Raw genomic sequence first — 12006 nt, 5'->3', positions numbered from 1 at the left:
CCTTTTGCCATAAAAATGGGTTTCTATGGAGTTGAAAGAGATAGAGACAAAGGATAAGTACATTACTGGAATTCACTTCTTGTTTACTCAAAAAATGCTTATGAGTATACGTTCATTCATTCAAAAAGTAATTATCGAGTTCCTACATATGGCCAAGCCCTGTGAACCAGTGACATTGGATTGACTAAGACGTGGTTTCTATTGTCAAAGAGCTTATGGTCTACTAAATAAACCCTGAGCTGTGCCACAATAGAAGAGTCGTGATCGCTGCAGACACCTGGTGATGTGGGATGAGGCACCGTGTTCCGCCGCACAAGAAATACAAAGAATTAGAGACCTGTGACCCACGTGAGCAGCTGACATTCAGATATGCAGCATTGCATATGTTGGGCTGGATGTGCATATAAAATGGAAAACACATGGAATTATACAATTACATGTTGTATTAATATCTGGTGCATAGTAGTATTCAGTAAATATTGGTCGAATGAACGAATGAAGATTAGTGCTTTGTAAATTCACTGAAGGAAGAGTTTCCTACAGGCTGATGTGGGCAGAAAGTCTCTTGAGGTAAAGGGTGGGTTGAAGGACTCACGGGTGCCTGTGTCTGGTACTGAAAAGCTTGCTGGTTGCTGAAAAGCTTAAACTATCATGTTTGGATGCATTAGAATGAATGAATTCTATAAATTATAAAACACATCAATTGAAAATCTCATTTAAATTGTAATTTTTAAAAATTCACTGTAGTAAAACGAATTCATTGAGTCATGAATTTGTAATTCTTAAATGAGATTTACCATTGCACATTTTAGCATATCTGGATTATCCATTGGATAGACTGATTTCTGCATGCAACAGACGTGGTTCTGAGAGATATCGCTTTTTAAATGCATTTTTCGTTGATATCAAAGTAATACATAATGTTAAAAATCAAACGAACAAATCGTATTGAAAAGCAGCCGACTCCTGCCGACTGTACCCTCCTCCCATCCCCTTCCATCTCTGATTCCCCCTCTCCAGAAAACATTACTTTCTACTCTTGGGCATCTCTTCTGGCATGTACCACAATTCTACTAAACAATGATGCTGTGCATGTTCTGCAACTTGATATTTTGGATTTGCTTATCGACTCACTTCCCGTTATGAAAGATAAAGATTCCTCTCTCTTACCCTCCCTGTACACAAACATTTTTCCCTTTCCCCTTTTCTCTTAACGTAGTTTTAGTGTTTTTGTTGTACACATGCTCAGTTTTTTTTTACTCTTAAGTCTAAATGTTGTTCACTTTTGAGTCTAGTAGTTGTTGACCTGAAAGAGAAACTGAGGCCAAATATATATAACAGGGAGTTTATTTGAGTGTACATACAGAACGGCACCCCAAGAAGACACACAGCCACGTTGCCTTGGCGTGTGCTTCGAAGGAGGTCAGCAGAATTCAGCACTTTATAACCACACAAAGGGGGCGTATCAGTGGGGACCCCACCCCCCGTCATTACATTGGGTTTCTCCATTGGTTATACATGACATACAGATTTGGGGTTGTTACTGGGTTGCATCCTACGTAGAGGGATCCCAGCGAAAGGTTATAAGAGGCCTTGGAGGTTATTTTATTACTTCTGGTGTCAGTGTGTCTGCTTCTAAGTTAAAATGGTCTTATGATAACGTTTTTCAGGACACTGAACATGACTACTGGTTCATCCCAGATTTCCCAAGATACTACAATTTAGCTGACCTGGTCAGAGCAGATTTTTTTTTAGTTATCGTCCTCGACTTTGGTTATATTTCTTTTGTTATTCGGACGTTCTCTTTTGTATTTGCTAGCCTTTCCAAAAGCTATGCAAGATATCCCCCATTCCAATTTCTCACCCACGCAAGCCTGTCGGATAATCGATTGGCACCGTCCCCCCTCCCTGACTCCCTCTTGAAACCTGGTGTGACCTTTCTTTGTTCGCTCCCCCTTTGGGAATGAAGCGCATTCTTCAGTCGCTCCAGACAAGGTGCTCATGAGGAGGAGCTTTCTGAGACCTCCTTTGTCTCAAAGCGTTTTATTCTGCTTTGCACTTAATGGATAGTTTGCAGTGTGTAACCTGCCAGGCTGTAAACACGTTCAGAATTTTAAGGCAATGCTGCTCTTGAGAAGCTGGATGTGTTTCTGATTCCCAGTCCCTCGTGCACAACTAGATTTTTCCCTGCAGGAAGCGTCTGTGAAGTTTAAGGGGGTACAGCATTGTCATGGCCCAGAGAGCAGTCTCATCTCGCTCTGCCACACAGCAGCTGGGCCTCCCCATTGTGATCCAGCTTTGCCATCTATAACTGGGGGTTCCTACAGCAAAGAACTGTGGGGGAATAAATGGATCAACATAAGAACTGTGAGGAGATCACTCCGTCAGGCCACCCTGCTCTTGCCCTGGGCTCTGGATCTCACCATGGTGCATCTTGCTTTGTGCCCGATGTCACCCATTGTGCCAAGCAGTTGGTGGCCCTTTGCCATCTGGACGTATGGGTTCTACAGTTTTGAAATTTTTGTCAGTGGGTGATAGTGCTGTCTGAACGATCTCTTTCATGGAATTTCCGTGGTGAAATGGCAACTTGAATTTCCAAACTTGATAATATACGTGAAAATCCTTTGAAATATATATAGTGCTAAAGGAAGATGGCACAAGAGGTGCTGTCTTATTTCGGAACATAGAGGCTGTGCTGGGGTCTTTGCAAAGGCCTCATCTTTGTGTGTGTGGTGAGGAGATGCCACATGGCTCCAACAGGAAAAATGTCTTCCTCATCCTCTTTTTTCCCCCATGTAGAAGAGATGCTAGCTTTGGGAGGTAGGTAGAGACTTGGAAAACTCTCCAAGCCTCTTTAATTCAAAGTGATTAAAATAGTTTGAAGCATTTACTGAGCTGGTACTAGTGAGTAACATAGTGTTCATGGTTTATGATGCTTGCATGGGTAAGTGCACGTTGAATGCCAAATAGGTAACCTAGAGCTGATATTTTGGAAAGTAGCTGGTCAGATTAGACCTAACAGCGATTTATAGAGCATTTCATCCAACAGCTGCAAGACACACATTTTTCTCACCAGCATGTGGAACATTCTCTAGAATAGACCACATGTTAGGTCATAAAACAAGTTTCAACAATTTTTTAAAAATTGAAATCACACCAACTATCTTGCCCAACTACAACGGGATGAAAGTAGAAATCAATAACAGAAGGGACACTGGAAGCTGTACAAACACATGGAAATTGAACAACATGCTCCTAAAAAAAAAAAAAAGGGAAAAAACAATGGGTCAGAGAGGAAATTAAATTAAAAATTCCTGGAGATGAATGAACATGAAAACACAGCATACCAGAACCTATGGGACACAGCAAAAGCAGTTTTAAGACGGACACTTATAGTAACAAATGCCTACATCAAAGACAAAGAAAGACTTCAGATAAACAACTTAATATTACACCTCAAGGAACTAGAAAAACAAGAACAAACCAAACCCCAAATTAGTATAAGGAAAGAAACACCAAATATCAGAGCAGAATTAAATAAATTAGAGATTTAAAGTACAATACAAAGATAAAACAAAGAGTTGGTTTTTCAAAAAGATAAAACCGATAAGCCTTTAGCTAGACTAATGAAGAATAAAAGAGAGAAGATGCAAAAAAATAAAAATCAGAGCTGAAGAAGGAGACATTACAACAGATACCACTGAAATACAAAGGATCATGAGACTATTATGAACAATTATATGTGAACAGAGTGGAAAACCTAGAAGAAATGGATAAATTCCTGGACACATACAACTTACCACAGTTAAATCATGAATAATTAGAAAACCTAAGCAGACCAATAATGAGTAATGAGATTGGAGTAGTAATAAAAAGTCTCCCAACAAAGTAAACCCCAGAATCAGATGGCTTCAACTGCTAACTTCTACCAAACATTTAAAGAAGAATGCCAATTTTTCTCAAACTCTTCCAGGAAATTGAAGAGGATTGAATACTTCCAAACTCATCCTATGAGGCCAGCATTATCCTCATACTAAAACTAGGAAAAAACACAACAACAACAACAAAAACTACAGACCAATATCTCTAATGAACACAGATGTGAAGATCCTCAACAAAACGCTAGCAAACAGCATCCAACAACACATTAAAAAGATCATTCACCATGATCAAGTGGGATTCATCCCAGAGATGCAAGATGGTTCAACATATGCAAATAAATAAACATAATACATCAAATCAACAGAATGAAGGGAAAAAAACCACATACGATTTCAGTAGATGTAGAAAAAGCATTTGATGAAATCCAACACTGCTTCGTGATACAAACACTCAACAAATTAGGTGTAGAAGGAATATACCTCAACACAATAAAGGCCATATATGACATACACACAGCTAATATCATATTGAACAGACAAAAATTGGAGGCTCTTCTTTCTAAGATCTGGAACAGGGCAAGAATGCCCACTCTCCCAACTCTTATTCAACATAGTACTGGAAGTTCTACCCAGCACAATAAGGCAAGGGAAATCAATAAAGGAAATTCAAATCGGAAAGGAGGAAGTCAAACTATCCCTATTTGCAGATGACATGATCATATACATTGAAAACCCTAAAGACTCCACTAAAAAATTACTAGAACCAATAAATAGATTCAGTATAGTGGCAGCATACAAAATCAACATGCAAAAATTAATAACCTTCCTATACACCGGCAATGAAATAACTGAAGAAGAAATCAAGAAAGTAATTCCATTAACAATAGTCACCAAAAAAAATGAAATACCTAGGAGTAAATTTAACAAAGGAAGTGAAAGACCTCCATAATGAAAACTATAAAACATTGGTGAAAAAAAATTGAAGACACAAATAAATGGAAAGATATCCCATGTTCATGGCTTGGAAGAATTATTATCATCAAAATGTCCATATTACCCAAAGCAGTCTACAGATTCAGCATAATTCCTATCAAAATAACAATGACATTTTTCACAGAAATAGAGAAAACAATTTTAAAATATGCATGCAACCACAAAAGACCTCATATAGCTAAAGCAACCTTGAAGAAAAAGAACAAAGTTGGAGGCATCACACCTCCTGATTTCAAAATATACTATAAAGCTATAGTAACCAAAACAACATGGTACTGTCATAAAAACAGGCAAGTAGACCATTGGAACAGAATAGAGAGCCCAGAAACAAACCCGTGCATTTACAGCCAACTGATTTTCAACAGAGGTGCTGAAAATATACACCAGAGAAAGGACAGCCTCTTCAATAAATGGTTCTGGGAAAACTGGATGTCCACATGCAGAAGATTGAAGCTATACCCCGATTTCTCACTTTACACAAAAATCAACTCAAAATGGTTCAAAGACCTAAATGTAAGACCCTGAACTATGAAACTACTAGAAGAAAACATAGAGGAAACACTAATGCATGAAATGGGAGTGGGCAGCACTTTTTTTGAGCAAGACTGCAAAGGCACAGGCACCTAAAGCAAAAATACATGAATGGGACTACATCAAACTGAAAAGCTTCTACACAGCAAAGGACACTATCAATGAAGTGAAGAGACAACCTACAGAATGGGAGAAAGTGTTTGCAAACTACACATCAAACAAAGGGCTAAGATCCAGAATATGTAAGGAACTCAAACAACTCAACAGCAAAAACCCAAATAACCCAATTAAAAAATGGGCAAAGGACCCGAACAGACATTTCTGAAAAGAAGTGTCTTACAAATGGCCAATGGGCATGTGAAAAAATGCTCAATATCACTAATTGTCAGGGAAATACAAATTAAAACCACAATGAGATATCTTCTTACTCTAGTTAGAATGGGTATTATCAAAAAGACAGAAAATAACACATGCTGGTGAGAATGTGGAAAAAAAGGGAAATCTCCTACATTGCTGGTGGGAATGTAAGTTGGTACAGCCATTGTGGAATCCCACTACTGGGTATATATCCAAGGGCAATGAAATCAATATATCAAAGAGACACCTGCACTCCCATGTTCACTGCAGCACTATTCACAATAGCAAGAGTTGGAATTAACCTAAATGCCTGTCAGTGGATGAATGGGTGAAAAAAAAAAACTGTGGTATATCTACGCATTGGAATACTATTCAGCTATTAAAAAAGTGAAATCTTGCCTTTTGCAGCAACATGGGTGTAACTGGAAACCATCATGTTAAGTAAAGTAAACTAGGCACCAAAAGACAAATGATGCATGATGTCACTCATATGTGGAATTTTTTTAAAAAGTGATTCTCGTGGAAGTAGAGAGTAGAATAACGGTTACCAGAGGCCGGGAGAGGAGGGGGTGTGCAGGGGAGGATGAGCGGTGGACGATGGGGTACAAAGCCATGCTGTCCGTTCTTTTTTTTTTTTTTTTTTTTTTGTCTTTTTCGTGACCTGCACTCAGCCAGTGAGTGCACCGGCCATTCCCATATAGGATCCGAACCCGTGGCGGGAGCGTCGCCGTGCTCCCAGCGCCGCACTCTCCCGAGTGCGCCACGGGCTCGGCCCAATGCTGTCCGTTCTAATTCAGTCACTGTGCATGCAGCACATACATCATCCGTATATTGAAACAACTCACTGTACCCACAAGTACGAGTAAATGTTAAAATATTTTTAAAAGATAAAAGGAAATATCTGGTCCATCGGAAGCCCTCTTCATTAATAATTCCCTTGCTGCTGTTATTTCTCGTCACCTCATTTTCTCCGCTCCTTGCCAGGCACTGCACCTCCCGCACTCCCCCTCTGGCTGGTCTCCCCTAGTCCACAGGGAAGCTTACTGTCCTGCGTCTGTCTCCACAGGGCTGGAGTTGGGGCAGGGCATCAGCGGTGAAGCAGGTTCACACTGCAGCAGGAAAAAGAAGTGGAATCGATGACCCAGAGCTCATTGAAGTGAGGCATCAGAGGGGGTCCTGGAGGAGCCCCTGGATGGAGCTTGATGGTCAGCTGCCAGCCTAGATTCCTGCTTTTCAGCCAGCGCAGGGTGTGGACTCTAGGGCCCATTGCAATTTTCCTAGACTGCTTATCCACCTAAAACAATGTGGAAATAACATGAGCAGTCAGTAACCGGAGGAGCATTAAAGAACAGCCCTAATAATCAAAAAGTGCCAGTGTGCAGCAGGCTTTGGGCCGTGTGACACCACGCGCCCCAGAAGGCCTGCAGGAGGCCATTGTGAGGAGTGAGGTCAGGTCCCACCTGCCATCAGTGAGGCCCTGTCCTGAGTCCCGACTCAGTCTCCCTAGTGTAGATCTGAAGCAGCTTAAAACCCTTACAGCACTTTATGATGGGGTAATACGTGGAGGTGCCGGGAAAATTAGAAATGGTGTTTGAAAGCAATCGCGTAATGTAAATAGCAGTCCAATCACATTTCCCTCGGAGGAGGCTTTCTGATTGTTCTAGACTGGACATTATTGCACACCTGCTGTGAACCAGGCACTGTGCTGGGTGTTGAGAATGTGACAGTAAGAAAGCGCACAGTCATTGCTCTCAACAGGACGGTCGTTCCTATGAGGAGTATTTTCCACCGTGCAGCCATCGTGAGAACATTTGAACTTTCTCCTAACGCTCTGCATGTGAAAATGTTGACCCTACCTCCTTCAAGTGAAAAACTTATAAATGGATTCATTAGTTATTTTCGGTTTTAAGTATTATGGTTTGGTGTTAATTGCGGGCCTTTCTGTCCAGAAGAGGAGGCACATTATTAGGTTGATTCCACGGAGAGTTTCTCTGTCCCTTTGAGGAAATGTGAAGGATGGATTTTGTTCCCGCTGAACTAATGAAAAATCAGTAGGATGGTTTTGGGGAAATGAGCTAAACATTTTGAAAAATTGAGTTAGACTTTGTAGCAAATGAAATTTCAGATGGTTTAAAGATTTAAAATGTTTTTTAAAAAGGAAGAAAGGAGGAAACCAGAATAGCACAGCAAGACAATATAGGTCGGATTATATAGTCTTGGCCATAGAAGAGGAAAATAATTTTCCAAGCATAAGTCCAAGTTGAAGAACCACTAAAGAAACGGGAAAAATTTTTATTCCATGGAAAATATAAACTTTAATATTCCGATTTCCCAAAATTGCTGTTAACTATCTTGTATTTCTTTGAGAAGTTTGCCATGATGTTGAACCTGATAATGTTTATTAATTCATTGAAAAATATTTATAGACTAGTATCATGTGCCAGGGACTGTGCAGGATGCTGGGGGCAGGTGCACCTTCTGAGAATACAGGAGTAAATCCCTTATTCCTAAAACACAGGCAGTACCCAGCGTGGGCAAGCCCCAGCTTCTCCTCAGACTTGGCTCTGTTAGGTGTCTTCTTTGGTCAAGTTATTAGTCAATTAATCAGGTGTGTTGCCTGCCATTTACTGAGTGGCCACTACAGACAAGGTACAGTGCTAAATGCTGGATATGACAGAGAAGAACGGCCCTGGCCCTGCTGGCTGCAGCTGCCACCCTCTGGGAGAGACGGATGTTCATCACACAGATGACTACACATGTGCAAAGTGTTTAAAGTATGATGGAGAGAAAGTCCTAATTTAGACTTAAGGGAAAAGGAAAGGCTTTCTTAAGGAAGTGACATTTAAATTGAGGCCTGAAGGGTGAGTAGGGAAAGAAAGGGTAACCCTCCCCTCAGTGGAGGAAAAGGATTCCAGGCGTTGGAGGAAGCCACGGGCAGCCCTAAATTAGCTTATTGGGCAAGGGAAAGGCCGTGGGGAGAGTTCAGGGCTTTGAGTATCAGGGGATGTGGTTTCCTTCACATGTGAGAATCACTGCCCTCAGTTCATGCTACTGGTTTAAGAAGTGAAGCCTATTGATGGAGAATAAAAAACGACATGTTAGTGCTAAGGACTTCACAATCTGAGATTTGGCCCAGCAGCAAAGAGAGCGAGAAATGCTCATGGGAAAAAAATCAGCTGTCTGTAGTAAGGGGACGCCAACAGCCCAGATGTGTTCATTGCCCATCGTGGGGTCTCTTTGCCTTAGATGCCTCTGGTGTGACCAGAGCTGGGCTGCACATACATTCAAATGCATCTGGTCCCTAACAAGCAGGGAGCCCTGTATCCCTGCAGCTTAAATTGTAATTCAGGGTTTGAATTGGAGAAGATCGTCTTCCTAAAGCTAAACATCCTGAGGATTTCTAATGAACTTTCAGCTACTGAGGACTTATTTTATTTTATTTTATTTTTTTATTTTTTTATTTTTTATTTTTTTCAAATATTTATTTATTTATTTATTTATTTATTTTTTTAAAAAATTTTATTTTGTCGATATACATTGTAGCTGATTAATGCTCCCCATCACCAAAACCTCCTTCCCTTCTCCCTCTCCCCCTCCCCCCCAACAATGTCCTTTCTGTTTGTTTGTTGTATCAGCTTCAAATAATTGTGGTTGTTATATCTTCTTCCTCCCCGCCCCCCGGTTTGTGTGTGTATGTGTGTATGTGTGTGTGTGAATTTATATATTAATTTTTAGCTCCCTCCAATAAGTGAGAACATGTGGTATTTCTCTTTCTGTGCCTGACTTGTTTCACTTAATATAATTCTCTCAAGGTCCATCCATGTTGTTGCAAATGGCAGTATTTCATTCGTTTTTATAGCTGAGTAGTATTCCATTGTGTAGATGTACCACATTTTCCGTATCCACTCATCTGATGATGGGCATTTGGGCTGGTTCCAACTCTTGGCTATTGTAAAGAGTGCTGCGATGAACATTGGGGAACAGGTATACCTTCGACTTGATGATTTCCATTTGAGGACTTATTTTAGTAGCAAATATACATCTAAATAAAATGCAACCTGAAAACCCTTTGAGAAAATGTAAAGCTTTCAATGATAATGAGTCATATATAAACTTACAAATGGCACAGTTTATTTGCATTCTTTTTCTCAAGGGCCTAATATTCCAGGCCCTTGAGAAAAAGAAAGAGAAATAATAAAGGCAGTTACAAAATATCATTGGAAAGATTTTTTGTTATCTTTACTTTGTAAGAATGTGTAGACGATTTAGGGACTTAGGAAACGTATTTATTGCATTTATAAGCTTTCTTTTTAATTAGCTTTTCATCGTTGGCCCATAATAAAGGATTAAGTTTAATCTTTGAGAATACAGAATTCTGGACTTTTTTGTTTTGGTTTTCTCCTACATTATTATTCAGCTTTCGATCTGTCCTCCTCTGCCTGTAACTATAACTATTCAGTATGAGTTCCGTTTATCTGTTAAATGTTTTCCTTATCTAGAGATCAAAGAATTTCATTGCAGTAAGTTACTGCGTGTGATGTAAGTGAAAACGATTTTCTGTCTCTATGCAGGGTTAACAGGACCTGAAGTCAGAGGTTTCGAGCTGGTGATCTCTGGGATATGCTCTCTGCTCTGTTGTCCTAGATATCCATTTTACCTCCTTTTCCAAACCCTTCTCCACCCCTGCGTTGGCTAGATGTGCTACTGAATGCCCACCAGGGAAACTGTGCCTGGGATAAACCTTCACCTAGTTTTGTCCCTTAGCAGGTGGCATGTCTGCCTGTGCCTGCAGGTGTATGTGCCCAGTGCCACATGCCGGCTGTGCTGTCTCTGTACCTAAAGACTCAGAGTCCATCAGCAGAGGGCACAAGCGGGCTTCTATTAGACGTGATGTCAAGTGGCTGTCAGTTTCATCTCCCTTGTGGCACCTCAGGTAGTAAACTAGAGCTGAATTATGCAGGCCAACCTGTTTTCTAGCTCAACTTTTTCGGTGACTGTCATGGTTCTATTTTTAAAAATAGTAAAGGTTTTTGTGAGCTGTGAATGAGCTGGCTTCTAGTTCTCTGAAGTTCTTTTTTCCTTCAGAGTCTGACACGGAGCTCCTTTGTAGCTGTCAGCTTGCTTTGCTTCCCCTAGAATTCGGTCACCATCTGTTAAAGATCCCAGGCCCCGGCATTCTCCACAAACGAGTGTGCTGTTGTGGCCGTAGTGGATGCAGCTTCAGCAGATACACTGCTTGAGAGTAGAACAGAGCTCACAAGCCAAGACTTCCTAAAGCCTAAACGTCTTAATCACATGCCTTGAAGTTGTGCTGTGACATAGCTTCACACACCTGTACACCCCCATCCCCACCCCCAGGGTAGCTCGCACAGTTAAAATCACTGAGTCAGTGATTTCACTTTCAAATACTTACAAAGGCACAGATGGTGAACTCAGAGTGTGTTAGTGGTTTCTATTTTATTTGAATTTTTTTCTTCTTTTTTAACTTTTTTTTTCCCTTTCTTTTTATTGAAACATAGTTGAGTGTACATATCTGTGGGGTACAGCATTGAATTTGGATACCTGTGTGCAATATGTGATGCTCACATCAGGATAATTAGTATATTCAACATCGTACCATGTAATTGTTTTTCACAGGCCTCTACGAATTCCTCCCTTGCCCCTCTCTTTTCCTCTCCCTTCATCACCTCTGGTGTCCTCAGTTCTGTTTTGTCCTTTTGAAAGTTCAACGTATTATTGTGATTGTTGTATTTCATTCTTTTTTATGGCAGAGTAATATTCCATTGTGTAGATATACCACAGTTTCCTTATCTAGTCATCTGATGATGGACATTTAGGTTGGTTCCAACTCTTGGCTGTTGTAAATAGAGCTGTGATAAACATGGGAGTGCAGGTGTCCCCTTGACACGATGATTTCCATTCCTTTGGGTATGTCCCAGCAGTGGGATTGCTGGATCATATGGTAGTTCAATCTGTAGTTGTTTGAAGAACCTCCATACCATTTCCATAATGGCTGCACTAATTTACAGACCCACCAACAGTGTAGGAGGGTTCCCTTTTCTCTGCACACTCACCAGTGTTTGTTATTCTGTCTTTTTGATGGTGGCCAGTCTAACTGGGGTGAGATACCTCAGTGTGGTTTTGATTTGCATTTCCCTGATGCTGAATGATGTTGAGCATTTTTTTCATGTGTCTGTTGGCCATTTGTATATCTTCCTTTGAGAAATGCTTATGCAGCTCCTTT

This window comes from Cynocephalus volans, chromosome 4, assembly GCF_027409185.1.
Source record: "Cynocephalus volans isolate mCynVol1 chromosome 4, mCynVol1.pri, whole genome shotgun sequence".
Taxonomy (NCBI): Eukaryota; Metazoa; Chordata; class Mammalia; order Dermoptera; family Cynocephalidae; genus Cynocephalus; species Cynocephalus volans.
Note: the sequence above shows the minus strand (reverse complement) of the source record.